Source organism: Balaenoptera musculus, chromosome 8 (assembly GCF_009873245.2).
Source record: "Balaenoptera musculus isolate JJ_BM4_2016_0621 chromosome 8, mBalMus1.pri.v3, whole genome shotgun sequence".
NCBI lineage: Eukaryota > Metazoa > Chordata > Mammalia > Artiodactyla > Balaenopteridae > Balaenoptera > Balaenoptera musculus.
Window position 1 is genome coordinate 10,649,962 of NC_045792.1, and position 27,196 is coordinate 10,677,157.

Sequence of the window (27,196 nt, forward strand, 5' to 3'; positions counted from 1 at the left end):
TTAAGCTCTTTACTTCTCAGTTTCCTCACCTACAAAATAAAGAAAAATGGTACAGATGAACCTGTTTGCAAGGCAGAAATAGAGACACAGACGAAGAGAACAAATGTATGGACACCAAAGGGGGAAGGGAGGGTGGTGGGATGAATTGGGAGATTGGGATTGACATATATACACTAATATGTATAAAATAGGTAACTAATGAGAACCTGCTGTATAGCACAGGGAACTCTACTCAATGCTCTGTGGTGACCTAAATGGGAAGGAAATCCAAAAAAAGGGATATATGTATACATATAGCTGATTCACTTTGCTGTACAGCAGAAACTAACACAACATGGTAAAGCAACTATACCCCAATTAAAAAAAAAACCAAAGATGCTGATAATAGTACTCAATTCTCAGGGTTGTTTTTGTTAGAAATGCATCATAGGCAATAACAGCTTATATGAAGAGAGTTGTTATACTGACTTAGCGCAATATTCAGTTTTCCATTTTGTTGAACAGGTGGTGACTGGCCTCTGAGTGAGGACTTTTTTTTTTTTTAATTTACAGCTGTGCTGGGTCTTTGTTGCTGTGCCTGGGCTTTCTCTAGTTGTGATGAGCGAGAGCTACTCTTCGTTGAGGTGCGCAGGCTTCTCATTGCGGTAGCTTCTCTTGTTGCGGAGCATGGACTCTAGGCACGAGGGCTCAGTAGTTGTGGCTCTTGGGCTGTAGAGCACAGGCTCAGTAGTTGTGGCTCTTGGGCTGTAGAGCACAGGCTCAGTAGTTGTGGTGCATGGGCCTAGTTGCTCCGCGGCATGTGGGATCTTCCTGGACCAGGGCTCGAACCCGTGTCCCCTGCGTTGGCAGGCGGATTCTTAACCACTGCGCCACCAGGGAAGTCCTTGAGCGAGGACTCTTAAGATTGTGTTCACTGATGTTAGGGAGATCAGAAATTACCATGAATGCTTTAGGTACACATAAGGAATTGACTAAATTGTGGTATGCACATACAATGGAATATTATTCAACCATAAAAAGAAACGTGATAGTGATACATGCTACAGTGTGGATAAACCTTGAAAATATTATGCTAAGTGGAAGAAGTCAGTCTCAGAAGCTTACTTACTGTATGGTCCCATATATATGAAATATCCAAAATAGGTAAATCTGCAGAACAGAAACAGAAACGATTTGTGGTTGCCATGAGCTTAGGGGAGGGAGAAAATGGTGGGGGGGCTGGTTAACGTAATGGGTATGGGGTTTTCTTTTGGGATAACAATGTTTTAGAACTAGATAGAGGTGATAGTTGCACATCATTGTGAATGTACTAAATATCACTGAATCGTTCACTTTAAAATGGTTAATTTTATGTTACGTGCAGTTTTAAAAAATGCTATGGAAGAAGAAAACCACCTAAATAAGTTGACTGTGTAGAAAGCCTTCCTGACTCTTTATATAGTCTTGGTCTATATAAAGAGTTTGTGAGTTTGTGAAGACAGTCTCTCTTACTTCTTCCCTACATTTTTTTCCCCTGCCTTTTGTAGTCCTATCTGAACTCCTTGGTTTTCTGTCCCTCCACGAGGACTCAAGTTCTGTTTGAGTCACTTCTTTCATTGATTCCCTGACTCATTCCTTCACCTGGTGTCAAGGAGAGCGATAATTAATCTGTGATCTGGGACAGAGGCTGGGCAGCCCTGCTGTGTAACTGCAGGTATCTTAACCTCTCTGGTCTTAGGGAGACATCAACAAAATCATTTCCTGGGATTCTTTCAGCTTTAAATTTCTAGATTTAAGAAATAAGAAATGCATTATTAGGTTTCCTTTAAATATTCTGCCAGCTAATTTCTCCAGTTCTTTTACTTTGAATTCATTTATCAAACCTAGCTAGACAGATAGAAAAAAATAAATTACACTTTGAATTAGGCTCTTCTTTTTCATTAGACCTCAATAATGAGGAGAAAATTCATCTCCACGTCTGTGGTAAAACTTCTTTGACCACGGGAAACCTTTCTTCATGTTTTTTTTAAGATAAAAATGCCCAAAGCATGAAACTGATATACTTTTAAGGTTTGAAAAGCATCAAAATTGATTTTTCTCTTTAATTTTAATATGTAACAGAAACAAGACCTGCCATAACTTAATAGCCCATCAAAACACTATCTCAAGGGTCATTTTAGCATTTCCATGATAAATTGCTATTTTAGAAGCTTATGTAACCAAACAAAGAATGTGTTCTTGGCTATGGCCATGAAGACAAGTTATTATTGTGGGAGGGACAAAGGAATCTGAGAGGCTCATGAGAGACGGAGCCAATTGCAGAGAACATTTTATAGAGCGCCCTTTCTCTTGAGTCTCCATTTTCTGCAATCAGGATAATGCAGTGCCTTTCAGAGCCATTTTCATTTTTGAAGTGCTCTTTCATCATTAGCTAATAAATACTCATCAATGAATTTTCCTCAGCGTCTTGGAAGTTGGAGGAAAAAGAAAATCGCTTTCTATTTCGTAAGTATTATTCCCCTTGGGGCCTCCCTTCTCGTGCTTCTAATGGAAACAAGAAATAAATTATACCTACTTATTTGAAAGGACCAAAGACCACCATTCCTTCCATAGAGAGCACCTGGAAATTTGCATCAGATATTAATGACCTTCTATAACTACCTCACTGTAGTAGCAGAAGGAATATCTGTCTCCCATTACCAAGCTCTGTTCTGTTTAGTGTCTCATGAGGACAGTTAACTGGAAGGGTGCCTTGGGGGGTCTTCTTGGGGGGTCTTCTCAGGGAGCTGAGTGTGGAGAGTCGAGCTGAGAGAAGCTGGTGTCTGTGTGAGCATGGGTTTCCAATGGACTTCATATCTCTGATTTCTAGGGTCAAAAAGTTATGGTTTTGGAATTTTCTGTTCTTTTGTATTATCCATGTTTCTTCTCCCCTATATCATCTTCTTTCCATTTGGACTTGGCTCTGAGTTTCACAGTTTCTGCTGTGGTGAATTGCACTGCACATACTTAAAGCCACTCCAAGACTTTTCTAGTTGCACGTGGGTTTTGAGGAAGACAGTTTGATTCAGAGCATGAGCTATGTCTTACTGGGTTTCTGCTGCCTTGTTGTCTAAAGTAATGTTATCCAACAGACACAGAACACAAACCACACCATGAGCCATTTATAATTTAAAATTTTATGGTAACCACTTAAAAAAGTGAAAATAAAGAGGTGAAATTAATTTCAATAATATAGTTTATTTAACCCAATATATCCAAAATTTTATTACCGTAATATGTAATCAATATAAAATTGTTAATGAGATATTTGACATTCTTTTAAGCCAAACTGGTGAATGCTAATGTGTATTTTATACTTACAACATATCTCAGTTTGGACTAGCCACATTTTGTATGCCTCGTGGCTACTGTATTGGACAGCACGGCTCTGTAGGCATAAGTAGACAATATTTGAACAAACATTTTAAAATTAAAAAGCATTTCTGAATTATTTATTACACAGTCAAGTTCTGATATAAATTGCTGTATAAGTTTTCTCTTCAAGGCTCTCATAAAGAATGAGGGGATGTTAGAGGGTTCTAGGGTTTATCAGCAGAGAAAGATTTAATGTGTGTTTTCTCAAACCTACCATTCACTCTGGAATTAACACAGCATCAATGAATTATGATCCCTCCCTCCCCTTTTGCTTTATGTTTTGCTGTACCTTGAGCTCAGATCTACCTAAGAACCAAGAAATGACAAGACTGTTGATTTTAGATAGTGATTAGGATTTAACCATGTTTTTTTTTTTAATACATTTTTTATTTATCTTAATTTTAATTTTGGCTGCGTTGGGTCTTCGTTGCTGTGCGCGGGCTTTCTCTAGTTGCATCGAGCAGGGGCTACTCTTCGTTGTGGTGCGTGGGCTTCTCATTGCGGTGGCTTCTCTTGTTGCGGAGCACGGGCTCTAGGTGCACGGGCTTCAGTAGTTGTGGCACTTGGGCTCAGTAGTTGTGGCTCACGGGCTCTAGAGCGCAGGCTCAGTAGTTGTGGCACGCGGGCTTAGTTGCTGTGCGCCATGTGGGATCTTCCCGGACCAGGGCTCGAACCTGTGTCCCCTGCGTTGGCAGGCAGATTCTTAACCACTGTGCCACCAGGGAAGCCCAGGATTTGGCCATGTTTGATGGAAACCCAGTCTTACAGTAGCTGCACTTTAAGTGGTTCCCACACAATCTTAGTTTTTGATGCTATCATCCTCAAGTATTAATGTCTCTGTGCTTATTTTCATGTGGTTGTGTTCTCATGAAGAAAAAGGATACTTTTTATTCTTGTAGCTTCTTACCTGAACTCAACTGAAGGAATTCTAAGGGGCGATAGCCATGACCAAAGGAGCCAGAGGCACCAAAAACCACCTCTCAAAGGCTTGGCACCCCCATTCTTGGGCTAAATATCTCATTCTGGGGGAGAGCAGTATCACAGATATTTGGTGTGTCTGTCATTCCGTTGACTGGAACTTTAGTCATTGGCACTTCCACACGTTTACGAAAGAATGATGGTTAATGTTGATAATTATTTATCATTGAACATCAACTATGAACGAAACACTCTGGTAGGTGTGGTGAGATATAAAAAGGAAATGCCATCCTCCCTGCCCCCAAAGAGCTTAGCCTGATGGTGAAGATGGTATACATCCTAGTTGAGGTTCTAAAGTGTTAGAGCAGAGCTATCAGCAGGGTACCAGATGACCCTGAGGTCCTGTAAGATCCAGTGAACGAACCTTTGCCAAGGACTCTTTCATGCCAGGAGATGGACTAGGTGTCAGTGACAACTAAGGTGAAGACAGTTTCTCTTCCTACTGATACCCTCATCTACTGTGAGACATGGGTAAAAAATCACCTGCAGTGCCACGTGAGATGTGATATTATGGAGAAACAGAACTCCAGAAAGGCAGAGGAAGGAGAGACGAAGATTTCCAGTCTAAGTTGGGGTCATATCTTCAGAGGCAATGATGATGCGGCCGGCTTTCAAAATGGGAGTTCACGGGCAGGAAGGGGAGATGGAAGCAGCCTGGAAAGAAAGGGGCAGGCGTGAAGGCGAAGGTGGTCCTGGGGCTGGTGAGCGCTGGAGAAAGGTCACACCTGGGCAAGTTCTCCCCAGATCATCTGATCCTGTCTTAGGGCACTTGATTCAAATACTGCTTGTGTTATGTTCTCTACAGTTCATGGATGTTTAAAAAATTATTAAAACTTACTAAGAATGGATCATTTATTTTTTTCACTATTATTATAAAAGTACCACATCAATGACTATTTTGGTTTAGTTGCTGTGATAGTGAGGATTCACGTCATGGTGGTTAAGAGCTGACTCTGGAAGCCAAAGTGCCTAGATTCAAATCCCAGCGCTGCCACTTAAAACTGTGCTATTTAGCCCTTCTGTACTTCAGCTTCGCCATCTGTAATATGGAAAATAATAATAGCATCTCCCTCAAAGGTTGTTCTTAGTAATAAAATGAGTTAGACTGGGAAGGGCACAGAATATGTCTGCTTCATGGTAAGTATCCTAAATGTTGTTAAAATTAATGAAGGCAGTACACAAATTCTAGTGCCTAGTGATGGCAGACAGCTTTCTGTGTGACTGGCATGTGATCAGTATGCTGATTTTTTTTTGAAAGGGTTAATTTTCTTGTTGTCCAGCTGGTCTGAAGTCGTCAGTGACGCTCACTGACATGAATGAAGATTGCAGTAGGCATCCCTGCAGTGGGATTGTACAAGTTTTATATTTTATTTTAGTACATGCTAAAAACACTTTTAGTTGTTCAGAATATCTAAATGATCCACGTCAAAGAACTTGAGTATGAAATATCCAGAAACGCAGGTCTCTTCTAAGAGAATATGTGAGAATATGTGTACATCAATGTTGGATCATATATGAAAATAGTACTTTTGTAAGTAAAAGCAGAACCTTGTTATATTGCAATGATTGATCGATTTGCATTCATGTAAAATTGTTAAGAAAAATTACAAATAGGCATAAAAGTAAAGAGAATAGTATAGTGACCCCTCATATACCCATCATTTAGATTTTAACAATTTTTTTTGGTTGAGGTATTTTAAGCAAATCCCATAAATCGTGGCATTTTTGAACCCTAAATATTTGATTAGAAATTTAGGAAGTTTGTTTTCTTGTATAACTACATTATCCACCAGCAATAATCTTTTTTGATTACCATCCCATCTATATTCAAAAATGCCCCAGTTGACCCCAAATGGCTTTTACAGAGTTGCTTGAATCAAGACACAAACAAGGCCTACCCGTGTATTTGGTTATCAAGACCCTTATGTTTCTCTTAATCTAGGATGGTCTGAATTTCAGTGTTGGTTTGAGAGGTTTTATTGTGTGATGGGCTCCAGGTCTGAGACCCTAGTTGAAAACCAGGTGTTGGGTGTGGCCTCATTCACCTTAGGTAGAAATACTTTTATCAACAAAGTTAAATTATAATTATCTCCCAACCAGTTTTAATGTCAATTTTAAGTATTCTAGGCACGGAGAGAGGCACCGAAGGCCCAGAAATGAATGCAATATGATCCCTGGGCTCAGAAATCAGGCGGAGAGTTTCTGCACTTTGACCATGAAAGTTTCTGCTGTACGACCCACTGGAGGATGAGGTCTTGAGGGTGAGGGAGGAGGGTGGCAGCCTCTGGGGAGCAAAGCGCAGTGCTGCAGATTCTGGCTCATGGCTTTTCTTTACATCAGACAACTGAGAATGCTGGTAATTTTACAGCCCAGTTGGAAAGGGGTCTAGTGGTTAGAGACGGGAGACTGGGGTCTGCCCTCCATCCTAACAGCCTCTCTCTTAGGGCCATACTGTCTGATGTTTCCTTCCTCCGTGGGTACAAATCGTGTCGAGTCTCCACAGATAGCCAAGCCCTGGAGAGCGTTTGAGAAATGGTTAATATCTCCTAGGAAGCGTCATTCTAAAGAAAGCACACACACAATATTTCCCGCCTTAGGTCTTTGCTTTATATATGTGTTCTTCCTTCTAATTTGGAAGGAGATCCTGAAGGTGGTAAGTTTACTGAGAAGAAAGGAGAAAGTTTTTTTTTTTTCTCCTTCAGGAACATGTATGTTAGGGAGAAAGCATGTTCCAAACACCTGAGGTGGACCAAGAAGACGTGGAGAGAAGATGGTGGGAGTGCAGAAGGCCTGGGCTGAGAAACGGAAAGGCCTGGGGTGGAATTCCTCTCTCTTCACTCAGCAGCTGTTTTAGCTTGAACAGGTCTCAGAACTTGCTTGAAATCCAATTTTTTTAATCTACAACATGGGTGTAAGCCAGTTAGAATGGGCATCGTCAGAAAATCTCCAAACAACAAAGGCTGGAGAGGGTGTGGAGAAAAGGGAACCCTCTTGCCCTGTTGGTGGGAATGTAAATTGATACAGCCACTATGGAGAACAATATGGAGGTGCCTTAAAAAACTAAAAATAGAGTTACCATATGACCCAGCAATCCCACTACTGGGCACATACCCTGAGAAAACCATAATTCAAAAAGACACATGCACCCCAATGTTCACTGCAGCACTATTTACAATAGCCAGGTCATGGAAGCAACCTAAATGCCCATTGACAGACGAATGGATAAAGAAGATGTGGTACATATAAACAGTGGAATATTACTCAGGCATAAAAAGGAACGAAATTGGGTCATTTGTTGAGATGTGGATGGATCTAGAGACTGTCATACAGAGTGAAGTTAAGTCAGAAAGAGAAAAACAAATATCGTATATTAATGCATATATGTGGAACCTAGAAAAATGGTACAGATGAACCCGTTTGCAGGGCAGAAATTGAGACACAGATGTAGAGAACAAACGTATGGACACACCAAGCGGGGAAAGTGGCGGGGGGGTGGAGGTGGTGATGTGTTGAATTGGGAGATTGGGATTGACATGTATACACTGATGTGTATAAAATTGATGACTAATAAGAACCTGCTGTATAAAAAAAAAAATTGGGTGTAAGAATGCCTTTTTCATATAGTCTGTAATGAAGATGAAATAAAAGATTATAGTTTTGAAATTTTCTAGTTTTTGCAGACCCTCTTCACAGGTAGGAAAGGACTACTGTTACTGCCATTAGGAGGAGGAAACCTGTCTCAGTTCTTTGGAAGAACAAATAGTTGTGAGAGTGCTGTGTAGACTAGAGGACGGTGAGCCAAGGTCTTCAAAACTCAGAATGAAGAAAGGTTCAAGATCATGTATTTATTTATTTATTTCCAGAATAAAGAATGATGGGAGGACTGATAATTTTTAGAAATGACGTAACTTTGTCTCTATTAGTTTAAGAGCAAGAATAAATTTAAATTGACCTTGCAACATTGAGGTAGCTGGATGCCTTCACTGGCAATGTTAATTAGGAGAGCCTCTGCTTCGCTATGAACAGGGTTATAATAATGAAAATTGGCCTTTTGAACATAGGTCTGAATTGGATAGATGACTGGCTCTTCTATAACGTAGAGAGGGCAGTGAATTCTGGTTCGATAGTCAGTTGATGATTTGCACAGAAATCGTGACTTCAATGCTAGTGAGAAAAGAAAGGGGAGATTAGACTCTCTGACCCTCATGCAAACTGGAGTCAGAAAATTTCAGGAGGTGTGACAGAAAGGCAGATTCTAGAACCAGAGGAAGGTTGGAAAACTATAAATCCTACACTCAGATATCCTGTGGTGGTTTAAATCATTTTGTTTTGTTAGCATTTTGGGTGCTCGATCTATGCCATATTACAATACGTGGTGATGTCAACCTTATATTGATAGCAGCCCCGTTCTGTGTTCTAGGCATTCTTGGATGGTCATTAAATGAACCGAGCATATGCTGACATGCTCAAATGAGCACTTGTGGAATCTCCAGTAGAAAGCCATGGAATTGGAGGATGAAGGGGGAAGGTCAAGAAACATCAAATAAGTGGAGGAGTGAAATTCAGAGTAACAAAGGATTGCTTGTATAATAGCACATCACACACATCTGTTTTAATAGTGTTAGTGTACTGTCCAAAATAAAGGACAATTAAAAACACTGAGCACATCACAACTACGTCACATCACCACCATAAGAAATGACCATTTCTATTTCTTTAGTATCATCTATTTCTGTATCACACATTATATTTGTTGAACATCTGCTGTGTGGGAGCTCACCACAGTGCTGGGTGTATGTGAAGAAATAGTCTTCATTAGCCAGTGAGAGAGTAAGATCAAGCAAGATGAAAACGGAACAGTAACCAGGGCTCAGTAAATACTAAGGCCTTAGTGGCAAGATCCATTTCTGATGAACGGGAAGAGGATTGATGCAAATAGTTTTTGTTGTGTTTCTTTTCTGGCGGTTTGGGTGTCACAGATATACTCAGACCTTGCACGAGTTCCAAGCTGCAAGCATTGAGGTTGTCTAGAGAACTAGAGACGTTGAATGGGTTAGCTACCCCATCCTCTGTCTCTAGAACTTGCATACTTTCTATCTCACTGACAGATTTGTAACAAACTGCCCTTAAGACACAATCTTAAGACTTTCTCAATAGAGTATTATCCCCATGAGTGCCGGACTGGCTCTGTCTTGGTCAACTGTAACTCTAGGCCCTCCCATTGTGTTTGAAACAGAGTGGGAATTCAGTAAATAAAAAGCTTCATCATTTTTGGAGGAAGGTCTTCCCTAAAGCTAAAATGTATATCATAAAACTCTGAGGCCATTAGTTTTTAGTCTGAAAAAGCCTTGGAAATAAACACTTTTAGAACCGTTTACATTTCTCCCAATGGACAGGACCCTCACCATCATAGGAGCACCCATACGCCTTCTGTCTACACACATGCATACCCACATAGACTCACTTCTGTCCACTTCTTGGTCCTCTGATCTTTGTTATCTAGTTTAGAAGAAGAAGTTAGGGGAAGTGACATGAGTAGAAAGTTGTACATTATAGGTTTTAAGCCTTAAAAGACAGTATATCATCAAAGAAATACATCCTTTCTTCTGAGATGCCTGTATGACTATTATTTTGAGGGGGGCACGTCCTCCCTCTCCTTTTGCAGCTCTGCCTCTTCCTTTCAGTTTCATCCATCATCTCATTTCTTGCAATGAACTTCATTTGGGAACGAAAGTTTTGGCATAGCTGGGAGCTTTTAACGGAAATAAGAGAGAAGACGTCTCTGACATATATAATATGTTCAATATGTTTCCATATATTGCACAATCTCTGATGTGTTACCCAAGATTCATAATGACAGATGGGCTGAGGAGAAGAAGGAGCCTCCCCAAGTGGGGATGTCTTTAGAAACCAGCACTCCTTCCGAGGTGCTTTGAGCTATTCTGAGCAATTGGGGTTCAACACATTCACCCCCAGCAGAAGCAGGTTTCTGCCAACACACTGCCTGTGCGAGCTTTGTTGCCTAGCATTTTGCTTCAAACAAGAGTCAAGCCAGGCAGCACAGTCCTAGACTTAGAGAAATCTAGAGCCGGAGGATTGAGTTCCTGTGTTCAGCTGTGTGACGAGTTCCTTGACTTCTTTCAACCTGTGATTCTTCAGCCATGTAATAGGGGTGAGAAGCAGTTTCTGTTCACTTCCCAACTCTGAAATAAGCGATGAGAACTTTTTGAGATAATAGTGCAGATTATGAAAGTCTCGATGTTCTTTGCAGCTATCCTTTTTACACGTCTAGAGTGGAAATAGCTAGGAGGGACGTGTCTTTTCCTTTAGTTTACTCAAATCTAATCTAATCATTTGATGACTCAAAATTTCCTGAAATGCAAACCATACATTCCAGAATAATGCAAAATTTTATTTTAGGGTAAGAGGGATGAGAAGTAATGTGATTTGACCGTGTATTACGGGGTTAAGAAAAATTTAAAAACATCTTAGTGAAAATATAGGGTCAGAACAATAGCTGTACAGTCATTAGCAATGTTTTCCAGTAGAGTCACTCTAAGAGCATCTTTTACCTTCTCATTTTATTTTATTTTTCTACCCAGTCTGACTCATGCTATAACAGATCTGAATTTATGGAATATTTTATATGCTATCTTTCTTAACCATGTTCTGTGAGCTTGAGTTGTTTATCAGAATCTGCTTTTTTTTTTTCTGATCACTTTTTTTATTTGACTTGCACACAATCTAATTGGCTTTTTTCACCACACCCATACATTGTGCTGACAGAGCCTTGTGTTTTTTTTTTTCTTCCAGCATAGTTTTCCCATCTAGGACGTGTGCTTGTTACTGTAGTAAGATAGATAAAATACCTACGTAAAGACAGACTTGGGCTGAACCCGAGTATATTCCCAGATTTATAGTTTGCTGGAATAGAAGAGAACTGAGCTGTCTTTGGAATCGATGCCTTAGCTTTGCAGATGAGGCAAGGAGGACTTAAAGTACCTGGGTATTACAGAATTCGTGATTCATCAGGGGAACAACTGCCTTTGGAAGGGAATAACTACCAATGACAGAAACCCTAGGATGTCTCCCTAGGTTAATTTAGGATTTTTTTTACTGGAAGTAACTGGGGCCATTGGAAGTACAGAAAATTAAGCATATTATCTTGTTTCTCTGAACTAAAAAGAATATTCTTCAAATTGGGAAAACATTATCCTATTGCAGATTGCAAATCAGAAGGTAACTATAACAGGCAGCTCTACTGGCTGTTCACATTTCTCTGGAAAGTGTGTAGTAAAATGACGATAAATAGTTTTTTTCTTTTTTGCATTCTTCACATGCCTACCATGCTGATCACTCCCTGCTTCCCACTGCATACCTTCCCTGCCTCTGCCCCTCCCTCCAGCCTAAACACCCATTGCAAATGTGTCCTCATGAGTTGTTCTCAGCTGGCTTTTGTTCTGGTCTGATCTCAGCCCATCTCCAAAGGCTTGGCTTGGCAGTCTTACACTCCATTCTGCCTCTGGTTTTTAGACTTGGTGTTTGGCCTTGGCCTCCGTGGAGTCTGGATGTTGATCTGTGCAGTAGATGAGGAAACAGGGCTAAGAGAGAACAGCAAGCCTGAGCTCCCAGCTGGAGGCAAGAGCTCTTCCAGTTGGGGCTTGTTGATGCAGGGACCATGCCGTTCATCACAGAATCGCAGTGACAAGATGTGACCATAAAGGGGGGCTCCTCTGTGTCAGGGCCAGTGAGTATGTTCTCACCAGCTTGCCTGCATTAGGGAATCCTGCAGTAGCAGTGAGGTGCATGGGACTTCCCTCAAAGGAACACCCCACCATGTGTCCAGAACTTGTTATTGTAGGTCCTCAGCCACTCACCATGCCCCAGCCATTGTCTAAATCCTCTTCTCCGCTGACCTTACTGTTCACACCTGTGGTGGACATGCCTCACTCTTTTGAACGAGCACACTATTCACCGTCTGTATGACTTGGGTTTTCCTCTGGCTTTACCTTTGTTTCTCCTGTTCAATGTGAGCACCAGGCTTTCAGGTAATAATCCATTCTTTTGCTTCTAGAAACTTCTTCTACAACACCTCCCATTCAGGTGACATTTCACTCCACTCCTTTTGGGTGGATTCAAGAAAGTGTATAAGTTGTTCCTTAATCAAAATGTAGATACTCTTTAGAGGGGTGTGTGTGTGTGTGTGTGTGTGTGTGTGTGTGTGTGTGTGTATGTGTATGTATGTGTAAATACATCTTCAGAATAGTCCTTTAGCTCCTGATTCACACAAAATAGGCATAGAAGTCTCAGCATGAGGTAGTGGACAGAGTCCTTGACAGGGATCAGCAGACCTGAATTCTGTACCTAGGTCTCTACTAGCCATTGCTGTGTGACAGTGGACAGTCACAACCTTCATGAAATCTTAGCTGAAAACTACAGAGCTGAATCATGTGACACTGGCTTCTTTTACAGATTATGGCCATGTGAGACAGACCAACTTAGCATAGATTTGGGGTAACACATGTATGGGAATTTATTGTAGAAGTAGATTAGATCTCTTAACCATCAACTGCAGTGGTTTTGGGATACCTGCAAGATTAATTCAGTGGAAGGGGCTGTACATGTTCATAGCTAGTAAGTAGAGGGTGATAGAGAGAATACCCAGAGGAGATACATCATTAGCGATTATTCCAGATACTCTGCTTCCATCTGTCTGATACTGTTCACATGACTTTCTGAGAAAATACTCTTCCTGCAGCACTTGACTGGCATGGGCTGTATTTTTGTTTAAGATATTTTGCTCTTCTCACATAAACCAATTAACTGTCATATTTTATCCTTCCAGGAGTATCCAGATATAAGGTTGGCTGACAGCCAGTTTGCTAAGTCCTAGAGGATAATAGCTTATTGTCTATAAACTGCCTTCTTTTAAAGTCTCTCTATTCAATTCTGGCAGTACTTGTGATACAGAAAATATTTATAAGGCTGTGAAGAAAGGTCATATGTTGGGTGTGAGCTGCCCTGAGTAGCCCAAGTGATTTTATTTTTCCGTTCAACAGCTCTTGTTGCGGTAGATGACCAAAACATTGACTCGCTTTTCACTGCTGAAAATTTCACCACTGTCTGAAAGCTTTGATATCGACTTGCTGAGTGGTTTAGAATGGCTCACTGCAATCTTAGGTATATCCTGGAAATACAGATAAATAATAGGAAAATGTATTTAGTCCAATTTGATAGTTCAAATTCACAGGCAACAATATCTTGGTATATTTAGGTTTCTCTTCTGTAAAAAATGACCTTCATATTTAAGAGGAAAATCTGCTTTCAACAACTTCAATGAGAGGGTGATTTTTCTCATCTTAAAAAAGCTCATTCAAACCAGCATATTAATGATTTATGAACAAATAAAGGGAGAATATAAGGGATTACATTTCTTTTGAACTGTACAAAGTTGTAAAAAGCTTAGAGAAAAAGGACCCGGTTCAAGATAAATGTTTGTTGAACTGATTTATTGAACCTTCTAAATGCTCTTGGATGAAAAATTCAAATCTGAACTCATTTTTTTTTATGTTGCTAAGCTTTCTAGAAGAAGGCTTTGAAACCTGAATGAGCATAGGTTTAATCATAATAGTCCTTGATAATTCCAGTCGAGGATGTGGATACTGTAACTTTAGTGCAAGAAAGAATGGCAGTCAGTTAAGCATCACAGCACCCTAAGAAAAAAGGAAGACCCATGGGACCAGTCTTCTGTTTTGAATCCACTTTCATTATCTCACAATTCCGTGAATATTTGCTGAGTACCTTCTACGTGCTAGCACATGGCTGCATGTTGTAGCCACAGTAATAAAGGAGAAATGAATTCCCTGCCTTCCAGGAGTTTACAGTCCAGTGGAAGGGTCTGGACAAGAAACTGAAAATGATAAGGCAGTGTCGTCACCAGAGACAAATAGGGTGGTTTTGGAATTAGTGGAGCCCAGACAGGAAGGCCAGGGTGACTTCCTGGGAGAAGGGTGGTGTGGGCTGAGCCCTGAATGATAAGTTCTTGCAGGTGAAGGGTGGCAGTGGAAGAAGAGAGTTGAAAGCAGAGGGAGCAGTATGTATGAAGGGCTTCGATGACAGAGGACAAATGGGACTAGAGCAGAGAGGGCAGGGGGTGAGTGAGCTTTCCTCGGCTCCTCTTCATCATCCTGGAAACAGCACATTCACTGTGGGTCAGTTGTGTGGCTCTGTGAGCTGTCATAGAGTGAGTGCTTATCAGTGGTTCCCTGCTTGCGAAAAGTACCTTCATTTAAAAATAACTTGCACACGTATTATCTCATTTAATTCTCCCAGTAAACCTGTGAAATAGATCACATTATCCTGATTTTGTAGATGAGGCTCAGGGATGTGGTAACTTCACCAGGATTACTTGAGTAGTGAGCTAGAATTGCTTCTCAAAGTAGTTTTCTCCATTCTCCCTGCCCCCCCCCCATCATCATCTTCTCCATCTTCATTTTCGTAATAATGGCCGCCATTTGTTGAGCCTCTGCCATTGGTCATATACTACCAAGCACTCTACAGATATGGGGTCACTTAATCCTTATAACAACCAGGATCATCTGGAGAGGAGGAACCCATGTTCTTTTCACTCATCCTATCTCCTATTTTGTGAAGAATGGGGCTCACCCCCTTCTGCCTTCTGTCACAGTTGGAAAACATTGATTTGTGGGGTGAGGGGAGATTTTTTTAATAACAATTCCTTTTATATGAAGACTACTGAGGTATTTTATCTTCTGGATACTGTGAAGTGTGTAAGTGATCAGGTTTTCCTCTTTGATTGACTGCCAGCCAGTTGCTTTGTTTTTTTTTAAAATAAATTTATTTATTTTTGGCTGCAGTGGGTCTTTGCCGTGCACGGGCTTTCTCTAGTTGCGGCGAGTGGGGCCTACTCTTTGTTGCAGTACATGGGCTTCTCTTGTTGCGGAGTGTGGGCTCTAGGTGCGTGGGCTTCAGTAGTTGTGGCATGCGGGCTCGGTAGTTGTGGCTCTCGGCTGTGGAGCACAGGCTCAGTAGTTGTGGTGCATGGGCTTAGTTGCTCCGCAGCATATGGGATCTTCCTGGACCAGGGCTCAAACCCGTGTCCCCTGCATTGGCAGGTGGATTCTTAAGCACTGCACCACCAGGGAAGTCCCTGCCAGCCAGTTTTGAGCTAAATTTTTACCCACCTCTCCCCATGTCCCCTGCAAATCCATAGGTCTTTTTGGTATGTATTTTTATATTAGCTCCACTCCTGTTTCCATTTTATGGTATTATCCTTATTTTTCTCTCCCACATCTAGTTTATCTTACACTTTCTGGAATAAAGCAGGACATAAATAATTAAAATTTCTTTAAGTTACCTGAGCAGAGCATGAAATTTAAGTGTTTTGCTTTGTTGTTTTCTGCTGCTGGAGGGTAAATTTGTCCACATAATTTCACTCATTCTTACCTAGGACCACAGCTTTTGCTTGTGAGTTGGCAGACCAGGATTTAGGGTGCCCAGGGAGCAGAGGACAGAGACTTGGCTTATCGTCCTCCCAAAATCTTTGCCAATTACCTTAGCCTAATCAGCCTTGTGTTTCTTTCCTCTGAAGCTCACTATTCACTTACTCTTCAGGTTTGCCTTGTCTTCATAAATTACAGCAGCTTTTTTTTTTCTTTTTAAAGAGACGCTTAAGGAAGAAGTCAAAGCTGTGGCATCCTGTGTGCTTTCACCTGAGAAAGATGTACATGTAATTTACTGTAATTTAGAGTGAAGTTATGAGATTCAGTTTAGTAGATTTCTCCAAAAGTGGAGCATCAAGAATATACTGGATCGGATGGAAAATAAGAAACTTATATTTCTTGGAGATGTTTATCTAAATCAGTCAAATAATAACTGCTTGGGGCAAAGGGCAATTTCGTATCAAGAGCCTGGGTCTTGGAGCCACGTCTAACTCTGCCACCAACTTTGTGACTTCGGGCTGATGACTTCCTTGTGCATTTTTTAAAAAAATCCTTATTGGTTAAAAGAGAACAGGAACTCCTTAGTCTTGTGGAGATTAATGTGACACCATGGAATTGCATGGTAGAATGCCTGATGCTCAGTAAGTGTTCGTTATTATCATCATTCAGACTTCCGCTTATCCTTTGCACCTAAGCTTAGTTGTTCCGTCTCCTGGAAAGATTTTTTTTTATAGAAATGATAGTTACTATTATAATAACCACCATGGGGTTATTTTATTATATATATATACAGTTAGAGTATCCTATATATATTCATATATATACATGTATATATCATATAAATTATATAAATAGAATACTCTATACACATTGTATATAATATGTCTTGTATGTGTATATATATATGTATAGAGGTCCAGAGCTCACTTGCCCTCTGCTCTCCTGGTCCCTCTTCTGTTCTTTTTGTTTCTCTAAGCATTTCTCACTATCAAATTTACTACATATTTAACTTCTTTGTTTACTGTTTGTCCATGCCCTGCTAGAAGGTATACTGCCAAAGCACATGGTGTGTGTACGTGTGTGTGTGTGTGTGTGTGTGTGTGTGTGTATGTGGGTTTGTTCATACTGCAGTAATCCTCAACATCTAGAACATTGCCTGGCATGCAGTAGTCACTCGAATTTTGAATCAGTGAATGATCTTCAAACATCATCAAATTTTCATTAATATGAGTTTTGATGATACTTGAAAAAGAAAAGGTACTTGTTTGGCTGAGGGCAGAAGCTCTTCCCCATGGAAGTGGGTGCTTGAAAGGCCAAGGGAAGATATGGCTTGCCTGACTCTTTAAAGTGGTTGGTAGCTCAGAATTCTGTAACAAATTAGTTTCAGTGTTTTTGTCATCAGCGAATTGAGTGCTGTGAGCTAGGGACAGACCAAATAGGAAACCTCCAACATGCCTTCAAAACACTAGCCTTTTTTCTATTTATACACAAGTGTATTTTGACAGGACCAAGACATATAAATATCTTAGTTGGAATTCACAGATGTCACGTATTTTTCTTGTGCAGTGTCTGGTCTACTGACCCATCTGGGGTCGTGGAAGTTGACTATTTTGTATCCAAATACCCTACTATTAAAAACAATCTAAGTCTTGATGAACACAAGAATTCTAAGATAAATTCAGCTCAACAAATATTCACATAGCACGTATTATAGGCAAGGATTCTTCAAGGCACAGTAGGGGACTTGGAGATATGGTGCTGTGTCCACCCTTTAGGAACTGACAGTCAAGTAGAGGGAATGAAAAGAAATGCCAACACCCTGGGCCGAAAAGAAATGCCAACACCCTGGGCCAAAAACAGTCAGAAAAGTTGTTTTCTTGTCTCTCTGCTTTGTGGAGATTTTAAATTCTTCTGATTATATTAATGAAAAACTTTCTGAAAATGCCTCTCTCTTTATGAAAAGGCTTGCGTATCATTTGCTGCCTATCACAGGTAAAGATGAATATTTTTACATTCTTTGGGCTTCTGGGTTTCTGTATGAAAGGAGGGTATTATTTACCAATACTTCCTCTGTGGCCGATAATGTGCTAGGCGCTGTCCTAGTTATTATCTCATTTATTCCCTAAATTTCATTGTGAGTCAGGTCTAATTATGCCCACGTCACCAGTAAGGAAGCTGACGCACAGAGAGATTAAGTGATTATCCCCAAACCGTGGAGTTAATAAATTCAGTTAGTAAATGGCAACTAGACTTCAAAAACATTTCTGTGACTCAAATCCCATGTTTCCCCCTGCCCCATTTTTGTTTTTGTTTTGTTTATACTATAAATCATGGGATATAGAGGCTCTCCTCTTCGAGAAATAAGTAATATTATATCATTAATTTTCCTGGTTAGGAAAGTGAGAATATTACCCTATACTATTATATACACAGAAAACCTGCGTTTTAGCCTATAGTAAATCTTACTCTGGTATATGAGATTTTTTAGGGTAAAGTTTCACTTGAATTATTCATATAAGAGCTGAGTTACTTAGAAGTTTTTCAAATATGAACTATACATTGGTTACGAAATAGCAAAGAGGCAAGTAGTAACCAGCAAGGAATGTCATTCCGTGACTGTTAGGACCCCCGACGCCAGCTGCAGAGACTTTGCCACAGAGATGAACAAGATGAGGAGAAGGGGTGTCACCGTCATCAAATGGTGTTTGGTTTGCTGGTCTGTTCGTGCTCAGAGCAGCACTGAAGATAAATCTATTCTTTTGGTCAGCCTATGTTTCACATTGCATCCTGAAAGATGTGTATGTAGTCTAACAAAATCTTGTTAATTTGAATTAATTGGTGGGAAGGACAATCTAATAAGAAATTTGGGGCTTCCCTGGAGGCGCAGTGGTTGAGAATCTGCCTGCCAATGCAGGGGACACGGGTTCGAGCCCTGGTCTGGGAGGATCCCACATGCCACGGAGCAACTGGGCCCGTGAGCCACAATTACTGAGCCTGCACGTGTGGAGCCTGTGCCCCGCAACAGGAGAGGCCGCGATAGTGAGAGGCCCGCGCACCGCGATGAAGAGTGGCCCCCGCGTGCCGCAACTAGAGAAAGCCCTCGCACAGAAACGAAGACCTAACACAGCCAAAAATAAATAAATAAATTGAAAAAAACCCAAACAAAACATTAAAAAAAAAAAAAAGAAATTTGAACCCAATCAGAGATCTAAAAGAAATACATTTTTGTTATTTACAAGAAACTTGCACCAGAGAAAACTGGAGGGCTCAAGAAAGGTCTCTCTGGTCCTTGGGTAGCATAAGACTAAAGTGTCCTTTTACAGAGCAACCACGGAGACCAGAGAGATCAAGTGATTTTCCCCAAGCTCCCACAGCTGGCAGATGGTCAGAGGAATGCCAGAATCCAGTCTTTCCAGAACAGGGCTGTCTGCTCCCATCCGTGCTGTATTTAGACTTAACAAAGTGTTGCCCTTTTCATATAACTTTTCATGAATGGATTAAAAAATTATAATATGATATTTATTTATATGTAAGTGGCTGCTGTTAGGGTGCTTTAAACCAATTCTGGTTTTATTTTCTTCTTGTTGGTACTAATTGACTTTGTTTTAAAAATTGAGGTATAATTGACAAATAAAATTGTAATATATTTAAAATATACAACCTGATGATTTGATATCCATAGACATTTGAAAAGATTCCTATTGTCAAGGTAATTAACACATCATATAGTTACCTTTTTTTCTGTGTGTGAGTACACAAGTTTTAATTTCTTAGCAAATTTCGATTATAACATACAGTATTATCAGCTATAGTCATATTATACCTTAGATCCTCAGACCTTATTCCTCTTACAGCTGAAAGTTTGTACCTGTTTACCAGCCTCTCCCTTTTCCCCTCGCCTTCCTAGCAGCCGCCATTCTATTCTCTGTTTCTGTGAGTTCGACTTCTTTTTTCCATATATAAGTGATACTATGCAGTATTGTCTTTCTCTGTCTGGCTTATTTCTCTCAGCATAATGCCCTCCATGTTCGTTCATGTGGTTGCAAATGACAGAGTTTTCTTCTTTTTTAAGGCTGAATAATATTTCATTGTGTATGTGTATATCACATTTTCTTTAACTGTTCATCCATCAGCAGACACTTGCATTGTTTCCATACCTTGACTATTGTGAATAACACTGTAATGAGCACGGGAGTACAGATATCTCTTTGAGATAATGATTTTGTTTCCTATGAATCTGTATTCAGAACTGAGATGGCTGGATCATGTGGTAGTTCTATTTTTAATTTTTTGAGTAATCTCCTTACTGTTTTACATAATGGCTCATTCCAGTGAACCGTGTCTAAGGGTTCCCTTTTCTCTACACTTGCACTAGCATTTGCTGTCTTTTGTCTTTTTGATGAGAGCCATTCTAATGGATATGATGTGATATTTCACTGTGGTTTTGATTTGCATTTCCCTTATGATTAATGATGTGAAGCACCTTTTCATGTACCTGTTGGCCATTTGTGTATCTTCTTTGGAAAAACATCTGTTCGGGTCGTTTGCCCATTCTAAAATTGGGTTATTTGTTTTTTTGCTATTGAGTTGTATGAGTTCCTTGTATATTTTGGATATTAATTCCTTATTGGGTATATGGTTTGCAAGTATTTTTCCCATTTCATAACTTGCTTTTTTTCTTTTGTTGATGGCTTCATTTGCTGTGCAGAAGCTTCATTTTGGGTTTTTTTTTTTTAAGAGAATTGGCAGTATAGAAGTAACTTTAGCTGTCTGGTTTGAATTATCCTTAATTTGAATTGGTGTGACACAAATTAATGGGATTTTATTTTGACTCTTTTTAAAGAGGTTAGTATCACCATGAAGAAGATGTTCTGTTTGATATTATGCTGAATTCAAGGGAGGTTTCAAATAATGCTTTGACAATCAATTTTCCATGTCCCTTATAAAATTGTTCTCTTCTTTTTTATTACTTACATATCCTATGACCTTCTAAAGAACATTCATTTAGTATTTTCTTATGGAATTGAGGATTCATTTACAGTGAACGTCTTTTTATTTATTTATTTTTAAAGCTTTTCTATTGTGTCTTATTCTGTTTGCAATGTTCTGTATAAAATCAAGAAAAAATAATTGATAGCTATAAATGTAACTTTGTAACAGGACCTGTTCAATTGGGTTGAACAATCCCAAATGTGTGAACTTTTTTGGTTACAGTATTATGTAAGTTTCAAGTGTATAACATAGTGATTCACAATTTTTAAACATTATACTCCATTTATAGTTATTATAAAATACTGACTATATCCCCCATGCTATACAATATATCCTTGTAGCTTATTTATTTTATATGTAGTAGTTTGTACCTCTTAATCCTCTATCCCTATCTTGTCCCTCCCCACTGGTAACCACTGGTTTGTTTGCTGTATCTGTGAGTCTGTTTCTTTTTTGTTACATTTGCTAGTTTTATTTTTTTGATTCCACATATAAGTGATAACACACAGTATTTGTTTTTGTCTGTCTGATTCATTTCACTAAGCATAATACCTTCTAAGTCCACCCATACTGTTGCAAATGGAAAAATTTCATTCTTTTTTATGGCCCAGCAGTATTGTGTGTGTGTATGGGTGTGTGTGTGTTTAATTTAGTTATTTATTTTTGGCTGTGTTGGGTCTTTGTTGCTGCGCACGGGCTCTCTCCAATTGCGGTGAGTGGGGGCCACTCCTCGCCGCAGTGCGTGGACCTCTCACTGCGGTGGCCTCTCCCGTTGTGGACCATGGGCTCCATGCGTGTGGGCTTCAGTAGCTGCGGCACATCAGTAGCTGCAGCACGTGGGCTCAGTAGTTGTGGCTCACAGGCTCCAGAGCACAGGCTCAGCAGTTGGGGCGCGCGGGCTTAGTTGCTCTGCGGCAATGTGGGAACTTCCCGGACCAGGGCTCGAACCCGTGTCCCCTGCATTGGCAGGCGGACTCTCAACCACTGCGCCACCAGGGAAGCCCCGAAAGTGACTTTCTTTTAGTTTCACTTTGTAAAGGGCTATTAAAATGAGATTAATACTCAGCTCTTGGGCATTGCTTAAATACTATAGCAAAGTGCTGGGTGCTGACCTGGATTATTTTTTTTTTTTTCCAGGATTATTGAGAAAGAATTGACATACATCACTGTGTAAGTTCAAGGCATACAGCATGATGGTTTGATTTACCAATACTGTGAAATGATCACTACAGTATGTTCGTCTAACATCTATCTTCTCATAAAGATACAATAAAAAGAAAAGACAGAAGAATAAAGAAAATAATTCTCCCTTTGTGATGAAAACTTAGTATTTACTCTCTTAACACATTTTTGACCGGAGACGTATTGCGGCCACAGGCGTTAGTTTCTGCAAAAATGCCCCGGTCAGTAATGTGTTACTAACTTTCCTGTACATCTTACAGCAGTGTTAGCTATAGTCATCATGTTGCACATTACACTCCTGGTAATTATTTACCTTACAGCTGGAAGTGTGCACCTTTCGACCATTTTCTTTTCAGTTCCGCCTCCCACCACCCCCACCTCTGGTAACCACAAGTCTTATCTCTTTTTCTATGAGTTTGGGTTTGGTTTCACTTAGCATAATGCCTTCAAGGCCCATTGATGTCACAGATGGTAGGATTTCCTCATTTTTTCATGACTGAATACTACTTCATTGTATGTATATGTATCTCACAACTTCCTGATCCTTTTATCCGCTGCTGGACACAGGTTGTTTCCATGTCTTGGCTATTATAAATAATGCTGTTATGAACATGGGGGTGCAGATATCTTTTCGAGTTAGTGTTTTCATTACCTTTGGATATGTTCCCAGAAGTGGACTTGCTGGATCATATGGTAGTTCTATTTTTAATTTTTTGAGGAGCCTCCACACTGTTTTCCGTAGAGGCTCTCTCAATTCACAGTCTCACCAAGAGTGTACAAGAGTTCCCTTTTCTCCATATCCTCACCAGCATTTGTTATCTCTTGTCTTTTTGCTGATAGCCATTCTAACAGGCATGGGGTGATGGCTCATTGTGGTTTTACTTTGCATTTCCCTGATGGTTAGTGATGCTGAGCATCTTTTCATGTACCTATTGGCCTTTTGTATATCTTCTTTGGAGAAATGTCTAGGCAGGTCCTTGCCCCCTTTTCACTGGGCTATTCGTTGTTGTTTTTGCTGTTGAGATGTATGAGTTCTTTATATGTTTTGGATATTAACCCATTATCAGATATATGGTTTACAAATATTTTTCGCATTCCTTAAGTTTTTTCACTTTGTTGATGGTTTCTTTTGCTGTGCAGAAGTTTTTTAGTTTGATATAGTCGCATTTGTTTATTTTTGATTTTCCTTGTGCTTTAAGTGTCACTGGATCATTTCCTAAAGCCTTTTCCAGCTCTAGAATTCCGTTTCTATGATCTACTGTTCCTCAGTTTCAAGGATTCTAGCATTTCAGCTGACAGCGTTGTTTGCACTTGAAATAGTCTGTCATTTGAGGGCTTAGGCCGATGGGGACCCTGTGCCAATGAGAGTACACAAAACCACAATCCTTGTGAATGTAGGGAGTGCCTAAAACCTTCATGTATTCCTACCTGGGTTTGAAGCCAATTGTGGCTCAACAAAACCTGATTAACTCTCCTTGGACTCTTCCAGGGAAGATGTCAGTGTACAGTCGGGTCCCTGGGATTTTGTGCATGCACGTTTCCCCTGATATGAGGTTGCAGATGATGGAAAGCAGCCCCTTTGAGGTGATCATTTTTCCCAGTCTGTGTTTTTCTTGGCTTGGGTATGGAACACGGAGGTCTCCAAGCCTTCGGAAGATGGGCCCCATGCACGTACTGCTCAGCTCCCAGGCCCCCGTTTATGGAAAAAGTTCTTAAAGAAACAAATTGGAGTTGAGTAAGCTCAAGTATTCACTTGTGGGTTTCCATGAAAGTTGTTTAAAAATTTTTTTCCCCTTCACTAACTTGTGGAAATGTCTCAGGGCTGCCTCATCTGGAGAGATTTGCACATTAAGCAAAAAAATTTTATAATTTATATCCCTTCCTGTTCTCCCAGGGCTTCAACACACAGTCAGTCTTATTTGCATTCTCCAGCATTCATCTCCCTGCTTCCTGTTTGTTACAGGACTGTCTTAGGGAGTTATAACATCCCTTCTCTCCAGCCCTGCAGCCTAGGTCTATTGTAAGTCAGATATTTGATTGTGCTCAGAGTGGGAGGAAACTGCACTTACTCACATGGAAAGTGTCTTTCTGTACGTCCACTAACCTCTTTCTGAGCATTTCGAATTCTTGAATTGAGAGCCAGAAGAAATGATAGGAGGCTGAAGGATTCAGTAGCAAAGCCTTAGAACCAAGTACCATTCTCTCTTCTCTCTGCTCCAGAAGTTATTCTTAGCATGATGATTCTTCATAAACATTGGCCTGAGTGTACAGACAGATTCCCCCACTGTAAAAGATGTTCTTCTAAAGGAAGTTAATTTCCTTTAGAAGCAATGCTAATTCTTTCAGATCAAAGAATGTTCTTAAACATTCTCAAACATCCTAACTAGTAAGTGGAAACCTGTTACTCTGAACATTTTTGAAGCATTGAGAGGTATTTGAGGGAATAATTTATGTCCTGGGTAAGTCTAGATAATCAAATGCTCCACTAAGAATGATTCCTCTTTGTCTCCACATCAGTGAGGAGCCATACATCAAGCCCTCCTCTGGTATTGTCCCAGTGAGTCCTTTCCTAAGTCTGATGGTGAACATCAGTCCACATCTCATTTAGTCTAGACATCAGGGCCAGAAGGAAAGACGATACTGCAGTCAGCTCACTAACCATCCTTCTGTTTCTGGGTTGCTGCTATATCTTGGAAGAAGTATGGTATAGTACAGTAGTGCATTAATTAATTAGTCTACCCATTCATTCAGTACACACTGTATAGGTGCTTATAGTCTGTCGGATGCTGGGCTAAATCAATATTTAAGAGCTAAGAGTTCGCTGTTCAAGATAGACAAGTACACAAGTAAATGGACTGAAGCATTATACATGCTATAATAGAATATATGTAAGAACAATGGGTAGAAATAGAGGACCTCTGGCTTGATGAGCGATGCTTGAGATAAGAGCACACTTAGCGTTTCCCTTGGCTGGCTTCACCAAGGAATTAACATAAAAATGGAAAGTCTGGTGTTCTCTGAGAAGCAACTTGCACATTTTCAAACATTCTCGTAGTGCTTCCTAGAAACTGTTACGAAAAGCCTACATCCAAGCCAGCCGACCTCCCAGTGCTGGTGGTTTAGGAGCACCTGATGCTGGTGAGGACTACTGGTATAGAAATATGACCTAGACAAGGTCTGGCTGCGTGTAAGAGTTCATAATGAATTTTACAGCACAGCTCTCAGTATGAATAAATTAATCAGTGACATGGATCCTTTTCTAGCTTTGTTGCTAACTCATATGTGACCTCCTTGGGTTTTCTGTTTAACAGTTGTAAAAATGGTTGCTTTGCTTTATTTCATGGGGGCTGATGTAAAAGATCAAGTGAGAAAATCAAGGAAATATTTTGAAATGTGTAAAGTACTTGAAAAAACTATGTACATGTAAGGAAATGCTATTTATCATTGTCTTTTGGGAAGAAAAACCATGACATAGTGAAGGTGGGGAGGAGAGAAGGGAGGAAGGAAGGAACAGAGGGAGGGAGGGAAGGAAAGAAGGATGGAAGGAAGCAAAGAAGGGAGAGAATAGAGGGGAAGGAAATGAAAGGGAACAGAAGAGAAGAATAAAATGAAACACATTCTTAGACACCTGAATCCAGGCTGTGGTCTCTGCATAATGCCAAGGTGTATGTAGGAGGTATTGAGAGAAATGGAGAATCTGGTCAGGAAGGATCTCATTAGCCTCAAAGACTGTAACCTGCTAGGTTTGTTTGGACTCACTATTCAATGACTGGAGTTGATCTTTGCTGCTTCTACTTCTACTGTAACAGCTGAGGAAAACTTTTTGGGTAAATAAGTGACATGAAACCAACCCTCACAAGATAAAAAGAAGTAAGATGTGACATCAAAAACATAAAACATGGAGGGGAAGATTAAAAATGTTGAGCTTGAGAATGGGATCAAACTTAAGTTGTTATTAAAATAGACTGTTATAAATTTAAGTTGTTACATGTAAGCCTCATGATAACCACAGAGCAAAAACCTATAGTAAATACATCAAAGATAAAGCATACCACTACAGAAAGTCATCAAACCACAAAGGAAGAGAGCAAGAGAAGAAGAAAGGAATAGAGAGGAACTACAAAACCAGTTAGGAAACAATTAACAAAAGAGCAATAAGCACGTATCTGTCAATAATTACTTTAAATGGACTAAATTCTTCAATCAAAAGACAGAGTTGCTGAATGTTATTAAAAAACAAGACCTATCTATATGCTGCCTAAAAGAGACACACTTTAGATCTAAGGAGACCCACAGACTGGATGTGAAGGGATGGAAAAAGTTCCATGCAAATGGAAACCAAAGAAAGCTGGAGTAGCTATACTTATATCAGACAAAGTAGACTTTAAAACAAAGACTGTAATAAGAGACAAAGAAAGATGTTATATAAAGATAAAGGGGTTAATCCAACAAGAAGTTATTACATTTGTACATATTAATACACTCAACATAGGAGTACCTACATATATAAAGCAAATATTAACTGAATTAAAGGGAGAAATAGACAGGAATACAATAACAGTAGAGGACTTTAGTACCCCACTTACATCAACAGGTCAATCATCCAAACAGAAAATCAAAACAGTAAGGAAACATTGGCCTTAAACAACACGTTAGACCAAAAGGGCTTAACATATTTATAGAATATTCCATCCAAAAGAAGCAGAATATACATTCTTTTCAAGTGCACGTGGAATGTTTTTTATGATAGATCATATGTTAGGCCACAAAACAAGTCCTAATAAATTTAAGAGGATTGAAATCACATCAAGCATCTTTTCCAACCACAATGGAATAAAACTAGAAATTAATTACATGAAGAAAACTGGAATATTCACAAGTATGTGGAGATTTAAAAACATGCTATTGAATGACCAGTGGGTCAAAGAAGAAATCAAAAGAAAAATCAAAATACCTTGAGACAAATGAAAATGGAAATGTAGTGTACCAAAATTTATGGGATGCAGCAAAAGCAGCTCCAAGAGGGAAGTTCATAGTGATAAATGCCTACCTCAAGAAACAGGAAAAGTTTCAAAAAAACAACCTAACTTTACACCCTGAGGAACTAGAAGAAGAATAACAAACAAAGCCCAAAGTTAATAGAAAGAAGGAAATAACAAAGATTAGAGTAGAAATAAATGAAATAGAGA

At 39.8% G+C, this 27,196-nt stretch overlaps 1 long non-coding RNA gene across 6 annotated transcripts in view; it reads left to right on the plus strand.

Annotated features, from left to right (window-relative positions):
* LOC118899045 overlaps positions 1-27,196 on the plus strand; it is a 253,287-nt gene that overhangs the window by 15,360 nt on the left and 210,731 nt on the right. Inside the window, exon 1 of one of the 6 annotated variants that reach the window (XR_005020871.1) lies at positions 1,539-2,484. The exons of the other annotated variants lie outside the window; for them this stretch is intronic. This is a non-coding gene — a long non-coding RNA (uncharacterized LOC118899045). Of the gene's footprint in view, positions 1-1,538; positions 2,485-27,196 lie in introns of those variants that run through there. 6 annotated transcript variants of the gene reach the window in all.